General features: G+C 44.4%; 1 long non-coding RNA gene across 1 annotated transcript in view; it reads right to left on the minus strand.

The window, feature by feature from the left end:
• Window positions 1-8,686: 8,686 nt before the first annotated feature.
• The window catches only part of LOC128659232 (uncharacterized), a 40,313-nt gene continuing 26,772 nt past the window's right edge, over window positions 8,687-22,227 (minus strand). The window contains exons 2-3 of the long non-coding RNA XR_008402312.1: window positions 10,826-10,948; window positions 8,687-8,749 (exon numbers count right to left, since the gene is read on the minus strand). This is a non-coding gene — a long non-coding RNA (uncharacterized LOC128659232). The remainder of the gene's footprint in view (window positions 8,750-10,825; window positions 10,949-22,227) is intronic.

Here is a 22,227-nt window from a genome sequence, read left to right on the forward strand (position 1 = left end):
TCTGAAGTTTACCTCTCCTCAGATGGCCGAGAAACAGCAATATGATCTTAACTACTCCGGCTAAAATCATAGTAGAAAACTCTGGTAGATTCTTCTTCAAACTCTACCAGAGAAGTAATAACACAGCTCCGGTGCTATTATAAAATAACAAACTTTTGATTGAAGTAATAAAACTAAGTATAATCACCATAGTCCTCTCACACATCCTATCTAGTCGTTGGGTGCAAGAGAATGACTGGGAGTGACGTAGAGGGGAGGAGCTATATGCAGCTCTGCTGGGTGAATCCTCTTGCACTTCCTGTTGGGGAGGAGTAATATCCCAGAAGTAATGATGACCCGTGGACTGATCACACTTAACAGAAGAAACACACAGGGCCAGATGGGTCAGTAAAGTGAGTCACTGTGCCCTGACTCTGATATAATGTCACATTCAGCACTGACACAGGGACTGGTTCTGTCACACACTTTACTGACAGAGCCAGATAGTGTTACTGAGAACAAGCAGAGATCACAGAAGGTAGGAAATACACACAGTGCCAGATGGGACCAGTAAAGTGAGTCACTGTGCCCTGACACTGATATAATGTCACATTCAGGCTGACACAGGGAATGGTTCTGTCACCCACTTTACTGACAGAGCCTGGAGAGTGTTACTGAGAACAAGCAGAGGACACAGACAGAGGTAGGAAATACACACTGGGCCAGATGGGTCAGGTAAGTGAGTCACTGTGCCCTGACGCTGAATAATGTCACATTCAGCACTGACACAGGGATCTGGTTCTGTCACACCACTTTACTGACAGAGCCAGGAGAGTGTTACTGAGAACAAGCAGAGACACAGACAGAAGGTAGGAAATACACCACAGGGCCAGATGGTCAGTAAAGTGAGTCACCGTGCCCAGACACTGATATAATGTCACATTCAGCGCTGACACAGGGACTGGTTCTGTCACACACTTTACTGACAGAGCTAGGAGAGTGTTACTGAGAACAAGCAGAGACACAGAAGGTAGGAAATACACACAGGGCCAGATGGGTCAGTAAAGTGAGTCACTGTGCCCTGACACTGATATAATGTCACATTCAGATCTGACACAGGAATGGTTCCTGTCACACTCTTTACTGACAGAGCCAGGAGAGTGTTACTGAGAACAAGCAGAGACACAGAAGGTAGGAAATACACCACCAGGGCCAGATGGGTCAGTAAAGTGAGTCACTGTGCCCTGACACTGATAGAAATGTCACATTCAGCGCTGACACAGGGACTGGTTCTGTCACACACTTTACTGACAGAGCCAGGAGAGTGTTACTGAGAACAAGCAGAGACACAGACAGAAGGTAGGAAATACACACAGGGCCAGATGGGTCAGTAAAGTGAGTCACTGTGCCCTGACGCTGATATAATGTCACATTCAGCGCTGACACAGGGACTGGTTCTGTCACACACTTTACTGACAGAGCAGGAGAGTGTTACTGAGAACAAGCAGAGACACAGACAGAAGGTAGGAAATACACACAGGGCCAGATGGGTCAGTAAAGTGAGTCACTGTGCCCTGACACTGATATAATGTCACATTCAGCGCTGACACAGGGACTGGTTCTGTCACACACTTTACTGACAGAGCCAGGAGAGTGTTACTGAGAACAAGCAGAGACACAGACAGAAGGTAGGAAATACACACAGGGCCAGATGGGTCAGTAAAGTGAGTCACTGTGCCCTGACACTGATATAATGTCACATTCAGCGCTGACACAGGGACTGGTTCTGTCACACACTTTACTGACAGAGCCAGGAGAGTGTTACTGAGAACAAGCAGAGACACAGACAGAAGGTAGGAAATACACACAGGGCCAGATGGGTCAGTAAAGTGAGTCACTGTGCCCTGACACTGATATAATGTCACATTCAGCACTGACACAGGGACTGGTTCTGTCACACACTTTACTGACAGAGCCAGGAGAGTGTTACTGAGAACAAGCAGAGACACAGACAGAAGGTAGGAAATACACACAGGGCCAGATGGGTCAGTAAAGTGAGTCACTGTGCCCTGACACTGATATAATGTCACATTCAGCGCTGACACAGGGACTGGTTCTGTCACACACTTTACTGACAGAGCCAGGATAGTGTTACTGAGAACAAGCAGAGACACAGACAGAAGGTAGGAAATACACACAGGGCCAGATGGGTCAGTAAAGTGAGTCACTGTGCCCTGACACTGATATAATGTCACATTCAGCGCTGACACAGGGACTGGTTCTGTCACACACTTTACTGACAGAGCCAGGAGAGTGTTACTGAGAACAAGCAGAGACAGACAGAAGGTAGGAAATACACACAGGGCCAGATGGGTCAGTAAAGTGAGTCACTGTGCCCTGACACTGATATAATGTCACATTCAGCGCTGACACAGGGACTGGTTCTGTCACACACTTTACTGACAGAGCCAGGAGAGTGTTACTGAGAACAAGCAGAGACACAGACAGAAGTAAGAAATACACACAGGACAGATTGGTCGTAAAAGTGAGTCCACTGTGCCCTGGCACTGATATAATGTCACATTCAGCGCTGACACAGGGACTGGTTCTGTCCAACACACACTTTACTGACAGAAGCCAGGAAAGGTTTACTGAGAACAAGCAGAATACACAGACAGAAGGTAGGAAATACACACAAGGGCCAGAATGGGACAGTATAAAGTGAGTCACTGTGCCCTTACAACAGATATAATATCACATTAGCGCTGGACACAGGGACTGGTTCTGTCACACACTTTACTGACAGAGCAGGAGAGTGTAAACTGAGAACAAGCAGAACCCCAGACAGAAGTTAGGAAATACACACAGGGCAGATGGGTCAGTAAAGTTGAGTCAACTTGTGCCCTGACACTGAATCATAGTCACCTTTAGCGCTGACACAAGGGACTGGTTCTGCTCACACACTTTACTGACAAGAGCCAGGATAGTGTTACTGAGAAACAAGCAGAGACACAGACAGAAGGTAGGAAATACACACAGGGCCAGATGGGTCAGTAAAGTGAGTCACTGTGCCCTGACACTGATATAATGTCACATTCAGCGCTGACACAGGGACTGGTTCTGTCACACACTTTACTGACAGAGCCAGGAGAGTGTTACTGAGAACAAGCAGAGACACAGACAGAGGGTAGGAAATACACACAGGGCCAGATGGGTCAGTAAAGTGAGTCACTGTGCCCTGACACTGATATAATGTCACATTCAGCACTGACACAGGGACTGGTTCTGTCACACACTTTACTGACAGAGCCAGGAGAGTGTTACTGAGAACAAGCAGAGACACAGACAGAAGGTAGGAAATACACACAGGGCCAGATGGGTCAGTAAAGTGAGTCACTGTGCCCTGACACTGATATAATGTCACATTCAGCGCTGACACAGGGACTGGTTCTGTCACACACTTTACTGACAGAGCTAGGAGAGTGTTACTGAGAACAAGCAGAGACACAGACAGAAGGTAGGAAATACACACAGGGCCAGATGGGTCAGTAAAGTGAGTCACTGTGCCCTGACACTGATATAATGTCACATTCAGCGCTGACACAGGGACTGGTTCTGTCACACACTTTACTGACAGAGCCAGGAGAGTGTTACTGAGAACAAGCAGAGACACAGACAGAAGGTAGGAAATACACACAGGGCCAGATGGGTCAGTAAAGTGAGTCACTGTGCCCTGACGCTGATATAATGTCACATTCAGCGCTGACACAGGGACTGGTTCTGTCACACACTTTACTGACAGAGCCAGGAGAGTGTTACTGAGAACAAGCAGAGACACAGACAGAAGGTAGGAAATACACACAGGGCCAGATGGGTCAGTAAAGTGAGTCACTGTGCCCTGACACTGATATAATGTCACATTCAGCACCTGACACAGGGACTGGTTCTGTCACACACTTTACTGACAGAGCCAGGAGAGTGTTACTGAGAACAAGCAGAGACACAGACAGAAGGTAGGAAATACACACAGGGCCAGATGGGTCAGTAAAGTGAGTCACTGTGCCCTGACACTGATATAATGTCACATTCAGCGCTGACACAGGGACTGGTTCTGTCACACACTTTACTGACAGAGCCAGGAGAGTGTTACTGAGAACAAGCAGAGACACAGACAGAAGGTAGGAAATACACACAGGGCCAGATGGGTCAGTAAAGTGAGTCACTGTGCCCTGACACTGATATAATGTCACATTCAGCGCTGACACAGGGACTGGTTCTGTCACACACTTTACTGACAGAGCCAGGAGAGTGTTACTGAGAACAAGCAGAGACACAGACAGAAGGTAGGAAATACACACAGGGCCAGATGGGTCAGTAAAGTGAGTCACTGTGCCCTGACACTGATATAATGTCACATTCAGCGCTGACACAGGGACTGGTTCTGTCACACACTTTACTGACAGAGCCAGGATAGTGTTACTGAGAACAAGCAGAGACACAGACAGAAGGTAGGAAATACACACAGGGCCAGATGGGTCAGTAAAGTGAGTCACTGTGCCCTGACACTGATATAATGTCACATTCAGCGCTGACACAGGGACTGGTTCTGTCACACACTTTACTGACAGAGCCAGGAGAGTGTTACTGAGAACAAGCAGAGACACAGACAGAAGGTAGGAAATACACACAGGGCCAGATGGGTCAGTAAAGTGAGTCACTGTGCCCTGACACTGATATAATGTCACATTCAGCGCTGACACAGGGACTGGTTCTGTCACACACTTTACTGACAGAGCCAGGAGAGTGTTACTGAGAACAAGCAGAGACACAGACAGAAGGTAGGAAATACACACAGGGCCAGATGGGTCAGTAAAGTGAGTCACTGTGCCCTGACACTGATATAATGTCACATTCAGCGCTGACACAGGGACTGGTTCTGTCACACACTTTACTGACAGAGCCAGGAGAGTGTTACTGAGAACAAGCAGAGACACAGACAGAAGGTAGGAAATACACACAGGGCCAGATGGGTCAGTAAAGTGAGTCACTGTGCCCTGACACTGATATAATGTCACATTCAGCGCTGACACAGGGACTGGTTCTGTCACACACTTTACTGACAGAGCCAGGATAGTGTTACTGAGAACAAGCAGAGACACAGACAGAAGGTAGGAAATACACACAGGGCCAGATGGGTCAGTAAAGTGAGTCACTGTGCCCTGACACTGATATAATGTCACATTCAGCGCTGACACAGGGACTGGTTCTGTCACACACTTTACTGACAGAGCCAGGAGAGTGTTACTGAGAACAAGCAGAGACACAGACAGAAGGTAGGAAATACACACAGGGCCAGATGGGTCAGTAAAGTGAGTCACTGTGCCCTGACACTGATATAATGTCACATTCAGCGCTGACACAGGGACTGGTTCTGTCACACACTTTACTGACAGAGCCAGGAGAGTGTTACTGAGAACAAGCAGAGACACAGACAGAAGGTAGGAAATACACACAGGGCCAGATGGGTCAGTAAAGTGAGTCACTGTGCCCTGACACTGATATAATGTCACATTCAGCGCTGACACAGGGACTGGTTCTGTCACACACTTTACTGACAGAGCCAGGATAGTGTTACTGAGAACAAGCAGAGACACAGACAGAAGGTAGGAAATACACACAGGGCCAGATGGGTCAGTAAAGTGAGTCACTGTGCCCTGACACTGATATAATGTCACATTCAGCGCTGACACAGGGACTGGTTCTGTCACACACTTTACTGACAGAGCCAGGATAGTGTTACTGAGAACAAGCAGAGACACAGACAGAAGGTAGGAAATACACACAGGGCCAGATGGGTCAGTAAAGTGAGTCACTGTGCCCTGACACTGATATAATGTCACATTCAGCGCTGACACAGGGACTGGTTCTGTCACACACTTTACTGACAGAGCCAGGATAGTGTTACTGAGAACAAGCAGAGACACAGACAGAAGGTAGGAAATACACACAGGGCCAGATGGGTCAGTAAAGTGAGTCACTGTGCCCTGACACTGATATAATGTCACATTCAGCGCTGACACAGGGACTGGTTCTGTCACACACTTTACTGACAGAGCCAGGAGAGTGTTACTGAGAACAAGCAGAGACACAGACAGAAGGTAGGAAATACACACAGGGCCAGATGGGTCAGTAAAGTGAGTCACTGTGCCCTGACACTGATATAATGTCACATTCAGCGCTGACACAGGGACTGGTTCTGTCACACACTTTACTGACAGAGCCAGGAGAGTGTTACTGAGAACAAGCAGAGACACAGACAGAAGGTAGGAAATACACACAGGGCCAGATGGGTCAGTAAAGTGAGTCACTGTGCCCTGACACTGATATAATGTCACATTCAGCTCTGACACAGGGACTGGTTCTGTCACACACTTTACTGACAGAGCCAGGAGAGTGTTACTGAGAACAAGCAGAGACACAGACAGAAGGTAGGAAATACACACAGGGCCAGATGGGTCAGTAAAGTGAGTCACTGTGCCCTGACACTGATATAATGTCACATTCAGCGCTGACACAGGGACTGGTTCTGTCACACACTTTACTGACAGAGCCAGGATAGTGTTACTGAGAACAAGCAGAGACACAGACAGAAGGTAGGAAATACACACAGGGCCAGATGGGTCAGTAAAGTGAGTCACTGTGCCCTGACACTGATATAATGTCACATTCAGCGCTGACACAGGGACTGGTTCTGTCACACACTTTACTGACAGAGCCAGGAGAGTGTTACTGAGAACAAGCAGAGACACAGACAGAAGGTAGGAAATACACACAGGGCCAGATGGGTCAGTAAAGTGAGTCACTGTGCCCTGACGCTGATATAATGTCACATTCAGCGCTGACACAGGGACTGGTTCTGTCACACACTTTACTGACAGAGCCAGGAGAGTGTTACTGAGAACAAGCAGAGACACAGACAGAAGGTAGGAAATACACACAGGGCCAGATGGGTCAGTAAAGTGAGTCACTGTGCCCTGACACTGATATAATGTCACATTCAGCGCTGACACAGGGACTGGTTCTGTCACACACTTTACTGACAGAGCCAGGAGAGTGTTACTGAGAACAAGCAGAGACACAGACAGAAGGTAGGAAATACACACAGGGCCAGATGGGTCAGTAAAGTGAGTCACTGTGCCCTGACACTGATATAATGTCACATTCAGCGCTGACACAGGGACTGGTTCTGTCACACTTTACTGACAGAGCCAGGATAGTGTTACTGAGAACAAGCAGAGACACAGACAGAAGGTAGGAAATACACACAGGGCCAGATGGGTCAGTAAAGTGAGTCACTGTGCCCTGACACTGATATAATGTCACATTCAGCGCTGACACAGGGACTGGTTCTGTCACACACTTTACTGACAGAGCCAGGATAGTGTTACTGAGAACAAGCAGAGACACAGACAGAAGGTAGGAAATACACACAGGGCCAGATGGGTCAGTAAAGTGAGTCACTGTGCCCTGACACTGATATAATGTCACATTCAGCGCTGACACAGGGACTGGTTCTGTCACACACTTTACTGACAGAGCCAGGATAGTGTTACTGAGAACAAGCAGAGACACAGACAGAAGGTAGGAAATACACACAGGGCCAGATGGGTCAGTAAAGTGAGTCACTGTGCCCTGACACTGATATAATGTCACATTCAGCGCTGACACAGGGACTGGTTCTGTCACACACTTTACTGACAGAGCCAGGAGAGTGTTACTGAGAACAAGCAGAGACACAGACAGAAGGTAGGAAATACACACAGGCCAGATGGGTCAGTAAAGTGAGTCACTGTGCCCTGACACTGATATAATGTCACATTCAGCGCTGACACAGGGACTGGTTCTGTCACACACTTTACTGACAGAGCCAGGAGAGTGTTACTGAGAACAAGCAGAGACACAGACAGAAGGTAGGAAATACACACAGGGCCAGATGGGTCAGTAAAGTGAGTCACTGTGCCCTGACACTGATATAATGTCACATTCAGCGCTGACACAGGGACTGGTTCTGTCACACACTTTTACTGACAGAGCCAGGAGAGTGTTACTGAGAACAAGCAGAGACACAGACAGAAGGTAGGAAATACACACAGGGCCAGATGGGTCAGTAAAGTGAGTCACTGTGCCCTGACACTGATATAATGTCACATTCAGCGCTGACACAGGGACTGGTTCTGTCACACACTTTACTGACAGAGCCAGGAGAGTGTTACTGAGAACAAGCAGAGACACAGACAGAAGGTAGGAAATACACACAGGGCCAGATGGGTCAGTAAAGTGAGTCACTGTGCCCTGACACTGCTATAATGTCACATTCAGCGCTGACACAGGGACTGGTTATGTCACACTTTACTGACAGAGCCAGGAGAGTGTTACTGAGAACAAGCAGAGACACAGACAGAAGGTAGGAAATACACACAGGGCCAGATGGGTCAGTAAAGTGAGTCACTGTGCCCTGACGCTGATATAATGTCACATTCAGTGCTGACACAGGGACAGGTTCTGTCACACACTTTACTGACAGAGCCAGGAGAGTGTTACTGAGGACAAGCAGAGACACAGAAGGTAGGAAATACACACAGGGCCAGATGGGTCAGTAAAGTGAGTCACTGTGCCCTGACACTGCTATAATGTCACATTCAGCGCTCACCTCTCCGCTCAGCCGGTGATTGCTGCTGTGGGAGGGCCTCTTCTTCACAATGGTGTATTCCTATAATATGTATGAGAGAAATCATCAGACACCATTTGCCTGGACTAACAAGTTCTTCTTCACGTCTCTTGATCATCACAACACAAATAAATAAATAAAATATAGTGGATAATGTTGTGGGGCCTCTATGGATAAAAGCTGCTAAAGACTGAGGACATAAGCTCAGACATTGCTGGAACATTTGAGAGGGTCTGATGGGACGGGGGAAGCTGAGCCATTGGTTTAAAGGAGGTTCCTTCGGTGCTGGGGTCCCTTGGGTATTAAAGTGAAGGTAAACTTTGATGAATGAAAGTCAGTTTTTTAAAAATACTGTACTGTTAAAAACAGGGGCACTTTCATTCATCAAAGTTACCAAAACAGCCGTTTTGATTAAAAAGCTGAAGTTAGGATTAGTGAGATAATCTGGGTGAGATAAAGTTAGGGTTAGTGAGATAGTCTGGGTGAGCTGAAGTTAGGGTTAGTGAGATGGTCTGGGTGAGATAAAATTAGGGTTAGTGAGATGGTCTGGGTGAGCTGAAGTTAGGGTTAGTGAGATAGGTCTGTTAGAGCTGAAGTTAGGGTTAGTGAGATAGGTCTGGGTGAGCTGAGGTTAGGGTTAGTGAGATGGTCTGTGTGAGCTGAAGTTAGGGTTAGTGAGATAGTCTGGGTGAGCTGAAGTAAGGGTTAGTGAGATGGTCTGTGTGAGATAAAGTTAGGGTTAGTGAGATAGTCTGGGTGAGCTGAAGTTAGGGTTAGTGAGATGGTCTGGGTGAGCTGAAGTAAGGGTTAGTGAGATGGTCTGGGTGAGATGAGGTTAGGGTTAGTGAGATGGTCTGGGTGAGCTGAAGTAAGGGTTAGTGAGATGGTCTGGGTGAGATGAGGTTAGGGTTAGTGAGGTGGTCTGGGTGAGCTGAAGTTAGGGTTAGTGAGATGGTCTTGGTGTGATAAAGTTAGGGTTAGTGAGATGGTCTGTGTGAGCTGAAGTTAGGGTTAGTGAGATGGTCTGGGTGAGCTGAAGTAAGGGTTAGTGAGATAGTCTGTGTGAGCTGAAGTTAGGGTTAGTGAGATGGTCTGGGTGAGCTGAGGTTAGGGTTAGTGAGATGGTCTGGGTGAGCTGAAGTAAGGGTTAGTGAGATGGTCTGGGTGAGCTGAAGTAAGGGTTAGTGAGATAGTCTGTGTGAGCTGAAGTTAAGGTTAGTGAGATGGTCTGGGTGAGCTGAAGTTAGGGTTAGTGAGATGGTCTGGGTGAGCTGAAGTTAGGGTTAGTGAGATGGTCTGGGTGAGCTGAAGTTAGGGTTAGTGAGATGGTCTGTGTGAGCTGAAGTTAGGGTTAGTGAGATGGTCTGGGTGAGCTGAAGTAAGGGTTAGTGAGATAGTCTGTGTGAGCTGAAGTTAGGGTTAGTGAGATGGTCTGGGTGAGCTGAGGTTAGGGTTAGTGAGATGGTCTGGGTGAGCTGAAGTAAGGGTTAGTGAGATGGTCTGGGTGAGCTGAAGTAAGGGTTAGTGAGATAGTCTGTGTGAGCTGAAGTTAAGGTTAGTGAGATGGTCTGGGTGAGCTGAAGTTAGGGTTAGTGAGATAGTCTGTGTGAGCTGAAGTTAGGGTTAGTGAGATAGTCTGGGTGAGCTGAAGTAAGGGTTAGTGAGATGGTCTGTGTGAGATAAAGTTAGGGTTAGTGAGATAGTCTGGGTGAGCTGAAGTTAGGGTTAGTGAGATGGTCTGGGTGAGCTGAAGTAAGGGTTAGTGAGATGGTCTGGGTGAGATGAGGTTAGGGTTAGTGAGATGGTCTGGGTGAGCTGAAGTAAGGGTTAGTGAGATGGTCTGGGTGAGATGAGGTTAGGGTTAGTGAGGTGGTCTGGGTGAGCTGAAGTTAGGGTTAGTGAGATGGTCTTGGTGTGATAAAGTTAGGGTTAGTGAGATGGTCTGTGTGAGCTGAAGTTAGGGTAAGTGAGAAGGTCTGGGTGAGCTGAAGTTAGGGTTAGTGAGAAGGTCTGGGTGAGCTGAAGTTAGGGTTAGTGAGATAGGTCTGGTGTATCAGAAGCAGCACAGTAAATAGGACCAGTGTCACATGGTATTACCCAGCAGCTAGCAGCTCTCACCTCTCCGGTCAGCATGCAGATTATGCCCAGCGCCTGACTCAGGAACTGTTCTGCTATCTGCTTTCTGTATGTGTTCATCTTGTTCTTTGTCATTGACCGAGTCAGATGCTATAAATGTGACACCTGTGAGAAGAAAGAAATACGGCAACGTGAGAGATCAGAAATAATCAGAGCTCTTCCTGTATTTTTATTATGGTAAAGAGATGATTATGTGATACTAAACATATTTATTTCACTTATACACAATCTAATACTACACGTGACCAGCTGCATGTAGAGCAGATAACATATAAAGTGATAACATGTGACAATCTTTATATAGCAGGTTTGTAAACATTATGGGGTGACACATTTATTTAATATTAGTATCGTGAGGAGCAAGAGAAAGGGGCTGTATACAGGAATCTGCAGAGTTATCTGATAAATCAGGAAACAAATGTAAAATACTAAGTGCCACAGGTCCCTGGTTACCAGTCATCCAGTAATTATGAGATTATCCCAAACTGGTAGCTCTGTCCTGCTGCCCCTCAGTTCTTCATCTGCGGTTTATGCTCAAACCAGAGTCTGCACCGAATTACATAACCCCTATATTACCTTGCTCATAGGATACAATTACAGATTATAGGAGGCTGCTTAAGTGAGGACACAACAAATACTGGGCACCAAGTAAGTATCTGCACTACTCTATGTGCTGTAAGACTGGTCCTTATACCTACTACCCACTGAACAGCTGTGCTTCATATAATTATATATATTGTATTACTCTGCGATGTGGCTTCCTCTTCATATTTAGTTAAATGGCTTCATGTCACCCCTTACTTTTCACCTCTCTTAACACCATTAAGATAATCATAAATGGTCAATTATAGCAACAGTAATAATAATAATAATAATAATATCTATAGCAATAACAAACACATTTTTTAACAAACTTTTCCCCAGTTATGTCACAACCTGTATGAGGCACCATGCAGACTGACTTCCTGTGACCCCATCACATACACAAGTGAAAAGCATAATTTATGTAAGAACTTACCTGATAAATTAATTTCTTTCATGGTGGCGAGAGTCCATGAGTTGTTACGTATGGGATATACATTCCTACCAGGAGGAGGCAAAGCTCCAAAACCTCAAAGCCTATAAATACCCCACCCACCTCACTCATATCTCAGTTTATCGTATAGCCAAGAAGTGAGGTGTTTAAAAGGAGTAAAAAAAGCCACACAAAAAAAGGAGGTACAGGAAAAAAGATGTGCAATTTAAACAAATTTTAACCCATAAAAGGGTGGGGCCTCGTGGACTCTCGCCATCATGAAAGAAATTAATTTATCAGGTAAGTTCTTACATAAATTATGTTTTCTTTCATATAGGTGGCGAGAGTCCATGAGTTATGATGTATGGGATATAATACCCAAGATGTGGAAGTCCACGACTAACAATATAAAGGGAGGGATAAAATAAAAACAGCTTTTTTTCGCCGAGAAATTAAATCCAAAAAATTTAATATTTTAAGATCAAAATATATAGGCACCAGTATTAAATAGTGGCAACTGCCTGAAGAACCTTTCTACCAAAAGCTGTTTCGGAAGAGGCTAAATCATCAAAATGGTAAAAATTGGTAAAAGTATGCAAAGAAGACCATGTGGTTGCTTTGCAAATTTGATCAACTGAAGCTTCATTCTTGAAAACCCAAGAAGTGGCAACTGATATAGTAGAATGAGCTGTAATTCTGAGGCGGAGATTGTCCCGCCTCCAAATAAGCTTTGTGAATTAGAAGTTAGAACCAAGAGGCTAAGAAATAGCAGAAGCTTTCTGACCTTCCTTGGAACCAAAAAAAGAGAAGTTGTTCTGAAATCTTTAGTAGCAGCAACATAAAATTTCAAAACTCTAACAACATTTAAAAGCTCTAACAATATCCAAAGTCCTTTTAGTCTCATTCTAAGGAGTAGGACAACCTAAGGAAAAAAATGGGAAATTAGTCTGCAAAACTGCTTTATCTTGATGTAAAATCAGATATAGAGACTCACAAGAGAGAGCAGGCAATACAGAAACTCTTCTAGCAGAAGAGATAGCCAAAAGAAACAAAGAACTTTCCAAGAAAGTAGTTCATGTCCAAAGAATGCATAGGTTTAAAAGGAGGAGCCTGTAAGAACTTTAACACTAGCTTAAGACTCCATGAAGGAGAAAAATATATATAAAAACAGGTTTAACACAAGTTAAAGCCAGAACAAAACAAAGAATGTTTGGAAAATTAGCAATTTTTCTGTGGAACATCACAGAAAGAGTAGATTTGTCCTTTTAAGGTACTAGTAGATAAACTTTTATCTAAACCATCTTGAAGAAAGGCTAGGAGTTCTAAAGGAATGCCTAGAGGAATCATGAGTGGAACACCAGGAAAAGAAAAATTATGCTTACCTGATAAATGTATTTCTTTTTTGACACAATGAGTCCACGGATCATCTTAATTACTAATGGGATATTCACCTCCTGGTCAGTAGGAGGCGGCAAACAGCACCACAACAGAGCTTTTAAATAGCTCCTCCCTTTCCTCCCACCCCAGTCATTCGACCAAAGTTAAGGATAGAAAGGAAAAATCAAGGTGCAGAGGTGTCTGAAGTTTACAATAACTAACAACCTGTCTTACAAGAACAGGTCGGGCCGTGGACTCATTGTGTCAAAAAAGAAATTAAATTTATCAGGTAAGCATAAATGTTCTTTTCTTTTTTAAGACACGATGAGTCCACGGATCATCTTAATTACTAATGGGATTCAATACCCAAGCTAGAGTACACAGATGATACAGGAGGGACAAGACAGGGAACCTAAACGGAAGGCACCACTGCTTGAAGAAATTTTCTCCCAAAAGTGGCATCAGCCGAGGCAAAAGTGTCAAATTTGTAGAATTTTGAAAAAGTGTAAAGAGAAGACCAAGTTGCAGCCTTGCAAATCTGTTCCACAGAAGCTTCATTTTTGAATGCCCATGAGGAAGCAACAGCCCTCGTGGAATGAGCCATAACTCTCTCAAAAGGCTGCTGTCCAGCAGTCTCATATGCAAACCGTATGATACTCTTCAGCCAAAAAGAAAGAGAAGTAGCCATAGCTTTCTGTCCCTTACGTTTTCCCGAAAAAAAAACACAAACAAGGCAGAAGACCGACGAAAGTCCCTAGTCGCCTGCAGGTAAAACTTCAAAGCACGGACCACGTCCAAATTGTGCAGAAGTCGTTCTTTCTGAGAAGGATTAGGACACAAAGAAGGAACAATAATCTTCTGATTAATGTTCTGATCAGAAACAACCTTAGGAAGAAATCCTAATTAAGTACGTAAAACTACCTTATCTGAATGGAAAATAAGATAAGGAGACTAATACTGCAATGCCGAGAGCTCAGACACTCTCCGAGCAGAAGAAATAGCAACAAGAAATAAAACTTTCTGTTAGGAATTATTGTTAGCGTGACCAGAGCCATCTTGTTCTTGGCTGCCATTTTGTCTTTGGCATCCATCTTGTCTCAATAACCTTTATTATAGCAATTATTATGTAGTGAAATATGCTGATGTTAGTAAGAATTGTATTAGCTAGTTGGCCTTGTAGATGTTCTGGGCAAAACGCCTGGAAACCGTTATCTCTATAAGATGTTCAAATAACCTTGTTATTCGCCTAGATGCACTGCTTATTATGACTATAGAAATATTGTTTAGAGCTGGTGTTTTTCCTGACAAACACTGTTTAAAACTGTGTAAAATGACGCAGTGATAACGTGTCATCAAGTTAACCCTATCTGCTGTTACTGTAGTCTATAAGATGTGCTTTTTGTCTTTCAATAAACGAGAATGATCTGAGACTATTGCTGTGTGGTCTAAAGAGCTGTTCTCCGGATATCCTTATCAGATAATCTACATCATCGCCAGGTGGTACAGTGGGCCCGAGGCTTAGGCCTGAACTGACACTCCCCTCTTAAAACAACACCTAACAATTTCCAAGATAACAATTTAATATCTAAGGAATGCATGTGCTCAAACAGAGCCCCTTGAAGAACTTTGAGAACTAAATTAAGACTCCATGGAGGAGTAACTGGTTTGAAGACAGGCCTGATCCTGACCAAGGCCTGACAAAATGATTGTACATCTGGGACATCCGCCAGACATTTGTGTAACAAAATAGATAACGCCGAGATTTGACCCTTTAAGGAACTTGTCAATAATCCCTTATCCAAGTCCTCTTGGAGAAAAGACAAAATTCTAGGAATCCTAACTCTATTCCATGAGTAACCCTTGGATTCGCACCAATAGAGATATTTACGTCATATCTTATAGTAAATCCTTCTAGTTACAGACTTACGAGCCTGAATCATGTTCTCTATGACTGAGTCAGAAAACCCCCGCTTGGATAAAATTAAGCATTCAATCTCCAAGCAGTCAGCTGAGGGCCCCTGAATTAGAAGGTCCTTCCTCAATGGAAGCCTCCAAGGTGGCAGAGATGCCATCTCCACCAGATCTGCATACCAAATCCTGCGAGGCCAAGCCAGTGCTATGAGGATCACCAATGCCCTCTCCTGTTTGATTTGAGCAATGACCCGAGGAAGAAGAGCAAACAGAGGAAATAGGTATGCTAGAGTGAAGGTCCAAGGAACCACCAGTTCATCTATTAGCTCAGACTGGTAGTCCATGGACCTCGACCTGTATCTCGGGAGCTTGGCATTCTGTCGGATGCCATGAGATCCAATTCCGGCTGACCCCACTTGAGAATCAGGTTTGAAAACACTTCCGGATGGAGTTCCCACTCCCCAGGATGAAAAGTCTGTCTGCTCAGGAAATCCGCCTCCCAGTTGTCCACCCCTGGGATGTGGATCGCCGACAGACAGCAAGAGTGGACTTCTGCCCACTGGATTATTTTGGCTACCTTGGGCATGGCTAAGGAACTCCTTGTTCCTCCCTGATGATTGATGTAAGCCACTGAAGTTATATTGTCCGACTGGAACCTGATAAACCAGACCAAGGCTAACTGCAGCCAGGCCAGAAGGGCATTGAAGATCACTCTAAGTTCTAGAATGTTTATAGGAAGAACAGACTCTGACTGAGTCCAAACTCCCTGAGCTTTTAGGGAGCCCCAGACTGCTCCCCACCCTAGAAGGCTGGCGTCTGTTGTCACAATTACCCAAGATGGTCTGCGAAAGCAAGTTCCCTGGGAGAGGTGATCCAGAGACAACCACCATTGAAGAGAATCCCTTGTCTCCTGCTCCAGTAGTATTCGAGGAGACAAGTCCACATAATCTCCATTCCATTGCCTGAGCATGCTGAACTGCAGTGGTCTGAGGTGGAACCAAGCAAACGGGATGATGTCCATTGCCGCCACAATCAGCCCGATTACCTCCATACACTGAGCCACTGACGGCCGAGGAGTGGACTGAAGAACTAGGCAAGTATCGATAATCTTTGATTTCCTGACTTCTGTCAGAAAAATCTTCATAGACAGGGAATATATTATGTTCCTAAGAAAGTTACCATTGTATTTGAAACTAAGGAACTCTTTTTCTAAATTTACCTTCCACCCGTGAGTTCGCAGGAAAGATAACATCTTACTTGTTGAAAGGATGGCACCTGGACTAGGATGTCATCCAGATAGGGCGCCACTGCAAAGCCCCGTGACCGAAGCACTGCCAACAGCAACCCCAGAATCTTTCTGAAAATTCTGGGAGCTGTGGCAAGACCAAAGGAAGAGCCACGGACTGGAAGTGTTTGTCCAGGAAGGCAAACCTTAGGAACTTGTGATGATCCCTGTGAATAGGAACATGTGGGTACGCGTCCTTTAAATCCACTGTTGTCATAAATTGACCCTGCTGGATCAAGGGAAGAATGGAACAAATAGTTTCCATCTTGGAAGACTGTACCCTGAGAAATTTGTTTAGACTTTTGAGGTCTAAAATTGGTCGGAAGGTTCCCTCCTTCTTGGGAACCCCGAACAGATTGGAATAAAAACCCTGACCCTGTTCCTGTACTGGAACGGGAACAATCACTCCCAGGGCGGAGAGGTCTCCTACGCAGTGTAAGACTGCCTCTCTCTTTGTCTGGTTTGCAGATAATCTTAAAAGTAGAAACCTGCCTCTGGGAGGAAAGTTTTTGAACTCTAGTTTGTATCCCTGGGACATTATTTATATTGCCCAGGGATCCTGAACATCCCGAACCCAAGCCTGAGCGAAGAAGGAAAGTCTGCCCCCCTACCAGATCCGGTTCCGGATTGGGAGCATGCCCTTCATGCTGTCTTGGATTCAATAGCAGGCTTCTTGGATTGTTTTCCCTTATTCCAAGACTGGTTGGGTCTCCATGCAGGTTTAGATTGTTCCTGCTTAGAGGAGGAAGAGGAAGAATTTCCCTTGAAATTTTGAAAGGAACGAAAATTACTCTGTCGTCCCTTCTGTTTGTTTCTCTTATCTTGAGGGAGAAGATGACCCTTACCTCCCAGGATATCAGAGATAATTTCCGTTAGGCCAGGTCCAAACAAGGTCTTCGCCTTGTAAGGAATAGCCAGAAGTTTAGACTTAGAGGAAACATCCGCAGACCACGGTTTTAATCATAAGGCTCTGCGAGCTAGAATAGAGAACCCCGAAATCTTAGCTCCCAGCTTGATAACCTGAAGGGAAGCATCCATAATAAAGGCATTAGCTAGTTTAAGAGCCTTTATCCTATCCTGGATCTCGTCCAAATAAGTTTCTGTCCTGAGAGCCTCAGACAGTGCATCATACCAATATGCCACCGCACTAGTGACGGTAGCAATGCACACAGCTGGTTGCCATTGCAGGCCCTGGTGTACATATATCTTTTTGAGTAAACCCTTTAACTTTTTGTCCATAGGATCTTTGAAGGCAAAACTATCCTCTATGGGAATAGTAGTTCTCTTAGCTAAGGTGGAAACGGCCCCTGTTAGGTACTGTTTGCCAAGCCTCTTTGATAGAGTTGGCTATGGGAAACATCTTCTTAACAATAGGAGAGGGAGAAAAAGGTATACCCGGTCTCTCCCCTTCCTTAGCAATTATTTCAGAAGCTCGGTCAGGGACCGGAAACACATCTGTCGAGGAAGTAACCTCGAAATATTTGTTCAGCTTACTAGACTTCTTAGGGACAACCACTACCGTGGAGTCACTGTCGTCCAAAGTAACTAAAACCTCCCTAAGTAACAGACGGAGGTGTTCTAGCTTAAACCTAAAAGATACAACCTTAGTATCAGCCAGAGGCATTACACTTTCTGAATCTGAAGTTTCACTTTCAGATGCTACAGCGGTATCCTCCTCTTCGGGCTTTTGGGAGGGCACCTCCGAAATTGCAACAATTGCGTCAGAAACCCTGCTTACTGAATGTCTGATTTTCCTCTTATGCTTGCCCTGCAACATTGGAAAAGCAGACAATGCATCAGAAATTGTAGAAGACATGAGAGAAGCTATCGGTCAGATTACGACTTTTGCGGTAACAGGGGTGTGGAGATAACGTGCAGTTTTCTGTCACCGCTCACTTACATACAGCGCTGGTATTACGGGGTTTTATAAACCCGGCATTAACAGACAAGAATTGAGCGTAGAGCAGAATTTTGCTCCACACTACACTCCAATACTAGTGCTGCTTAAGTCAGCGGTGAGCTGGTTGTGCGTGCTCGGCTGAAAAAAAAGTCTAACACCTGCAAAAAAACAGTGTAAAGCTCCGTAACGCAGCCCCATTGATTCCTATGGGGAAACTAAATTTATGTTTACACCTAACACCATAACATGAACCCAGAGTCTAAACACCCCTAATCTGCCACCCTCAACGTCGCCACCACAATAATAAACATATTAACCCCTTAACCGCTGTACTCCTGCATTGCAAACATTAGTTAATTATTAACCCCTAATCTGCCGTCGCTTAGATTCCGATTGGCTGATGAATTCTATCAGCCAATCGGAATTAAGGTAGAAAAAATCCTATTGGCTGATCCAATCAGTCAATGGGATTGAGCTCGCATTCTATTGGCTGTTCCAATCAGCCAATAGAATGCAAGCTCAATCCTATTGGCTGATTGCATCAGCCAATAGGATTTTTTCTACCTTAATTCCGATTGGCTGATAGAATTCATTCTGTGTTAGTCGTCGGATGAAGAGGATGCTCTGCGTCGGATATCTTGAAGATGGACCTGCTCAGCGCCGGATGGATGAAGATAGAAGATGCCGTCTGGATGAAGACTTCTGCCCGTCTGGAGGTCCACTTCTGCCCGGTTGGAAGAAGACTTCTGCCCGTCTGGAGGAACACTTTGCCCGGCTTGGATGAAGACATCTCCCGATAAGTCGATCTTCAGGGGGTTAGTGTTAGGCTTTTTTAAGGGTCTATTGGGTGGGTTTCATTTTTAAGTTAGAGACATTGGGCGGCAAAAGAGCTAATTGCCCTTTTAAGGGCAATGCCCATCCAAATGCCCTTTTCAGGGCAATGGGGAGCTTAGTTTTTTTTAGCTAGTATTTTATTTGGGGGGTTGGTTGTGTGGGTGGTGGGTTTTACTGTTGGGGGTTGTTTGTATTTTTTTTTACAGGTAAAAGAGCTGATTACTTTGGGGCAATGCCCAGCAAAAGGCCCTTTTAAGGGCTATTGTTGGTTTAGACTAGGTTTTTTTTTATTTTGGTGGGCTTTTTTTATTTTAATAGGGCTATTAGATTAGGTGTAATTAGTTTAAATATCTGTATTTTAGTGTCGTTTTTTTGTACTTTAGATAATTTAATTTATTTAATTGTTTTAAATTTATGTAATTTATTTAATTATAGTGTGGTGTTAGTGTAAATTAGGTTAGGTGTTATTTTACAGGTACTTTTGTTTTTATTTTAGCTAGGTAGTTATTAAATAGTTAATAACTATTTAATAACTATTGTACCTAGTTAAAATAAATACAAACTTGCCTGTAAAATAAAAAAAACCTAAGCTAGATACAATGTAACTATTAGTTATATTGTAGCTATCTTAGGGTTTATTTTACAGGTAAGTATTTAGTTTTAAATAGGAATAATATAGGTAATGATAGAAAAAAATTTTTTTAGATTTATTTAAATTATATTTAAGTTAGAAGGTGTTAGGTTTAGGGTTAGACTTAGGTTTAGGGGTTAATAACTTTAATTTAGTGGTGGCGGCGACGTTGGGGCGGCAGATTAGGGGTTAATAAATGTAGGTAGGTGGCAGCGATGTTAGGTCCGGCAGATTAGGGGTTAATAATATTTAACTAGTGTTTGCGAGGCGGGAGTGTGGCGGTTTAGGGGTTAATATGTTTATTATAGTGGCGGCGATGTTGGAGGCGGAAGATTAGGGGTTAATAAGTGTAGGTAGGTGTCAGCGATGTTTGGATGTTTGGGGCAGCAGATTAGGGGGTTCATAAGTATAATGTAGGTGGCGGCGGTGTCCGGAGCAGCAGATTAGGGGTTAATAATATAATGCAGGTGTCGGCGATGTCGGGGGCGGCAGATTAGGGGTTAATAAGTGTAAGATTAGGGGTGTTTAGACTCGGGGTTCATGTTAGGGTGTTAGGTGTTTATTTCCCCATAGGAATCAATAGGGCTGCGTTAAGGAGTTTTACCCTGCTTTTTGGCAGGTGTTAGACTATTTTTCAGCCGGCTCTCCCCGTTGATTCCTATGGGTAAATCGTGCACGAGCACGTTACACCAGCTCCCCGCTGACTAAAGCAGCCCTGGTATTGGAGTGCGGTAATAAGCAAAATTTTGCTCAACGCTCACTTCTTGTCTTTTAACTCTGGGTTTGTAAAAACTCCTAATACCAGCGCTGTAGGTAAGTGAGCGGTGAGGGAAAACTGCTCGTTAGCACCGCACAGCCTCTAACGCAAAACTCGTAATCTAGGTGTTTATTTGGCAGGGTAAGAAAAAATTATTTATATTAACTTTGCCAAAATCTTATGGTGGCTTGCCATGTCCAAATAACAGAATTTATGCTTACCTGATAAATTACTTTCTCCAACGGTGTGTCCGGTCCACGGCGTCATCCTTACTTGTGGGATATTCTCTTCCCCAACAGGAAATGGCAAAGAGCCCAGCAAATCTGGTCACATGATCCCTCCTAGGCTCCGCCTTCCCCAGTCATTCGACCGACGTAAAGGAGGAATATGCATAGGAGAAATCATATGATACCGTGGTGACTGTAGTTAGAGAAAATAATTCATCAGACCTGATTAAAAAAAAAACAGGGAGGGCCGTGGACCGGACACACCGTTGGAGAAAGTAATTTATCAGGTAAGCATAAATTCTGTTTTCTCCAACATAGGTGTGTCCGGTCCACGGCGTCATCCTTACTTGTGGGAACCAATACCAAAGCTTTAGGACACGGATGATGGGAGGGAGCAAATCAGGTCACCTAGATGGAAGGCACCACGGCTTGCAAAACCTTTCTCCCAAAAATAGCCTCAGAAGAAGCAAAAGTATCAAATTTGTAAAATTTGGTAAAAGTGTGCAGTGAAGGCCAAGTCGCTGCCTTACATATCTGATCAACAGAAGCCTCGTTCTTGAAGGCCCATGTGGAAGCCACAGCCCTAGTGGAGTGAGCTGTGATTCTTTCAGGAGGCTGCCGTCCGGCAGTCTCATAAGCCAATCGGATGATGCTTTTAAGCCAAAAAGAGAGAGAGGTAGAAGTTGCTTTTTGACCTCTCCTTTTACCAGAATAAACAACAAACAAAGAAGATGTTTGTCTGAAATCCTTTGTAGCCTCTAAATAGAATTTTAGAGCACGAACTACATCCAAATTGTGCAACAAACGTTCCTTCTTTGAAACTGGATTTGGACACAAAGAAGGCACGACTATCTCCTGGTTAATATTTTTGTTAGAAACAACTTTCGGAAGAAAACCAGGTTTAGTACGCAAAACCACCTTATCTGCATGGAACACCAGATAAGGAGGAGAACACTGCAGAGCAGATAACTCTGAAACTCTTCTTGCAGAAGAAATTGCAACCAAAAACAAAACTTTCCAAGATAATAACTTGATATCTACGGAATGTAAGGGTTCAAACTGAACCCCTTGAAGAACTGAAAGAACTAAATTGAGACTCCAAGGAGGAGTCAAAGGTTTGTAAACAGGCTTGATTCTAACCAGAGCCTGAACAAAAGCTTGAACATCTAGCACAGCCGCCAGCTTTTTGTGAAGTAAAACAGATAAAGCAGAAATCTGTCCCTTCAAAGAACTTGCAGATAATCCTTTCTCCAAACCCTCTTGAAGAAAGGATAGAATCTTAGGAATTTTTATCTTGTTCCATGGGAATCCTTTAGATTCACACCAACAGATATATTTTTTCCATATTTTATGGTAGATTTTTCTAGTTACAGGCTTTCTAGCCTGAACAAGAGTATCAATGACAGAATCTGAGAACCCTCGCTTTGATAAAATCAAGCGTTCAATC

The sequence above is a fragment of the Bombina bombina genome, chromosome 5, assembly GCF_027579735.1.
Source record: "Bombina bombina isolate aBomBom1 chromosome 5, aBomBom1.pri, whole genome shotgun sequence".
Classification (NCBI taxonomy): Eukaryota; Metazoa; Chordata; class Amphibia; order Anura; family Bombinatoridae; genus Bombina; species Bombina bombina.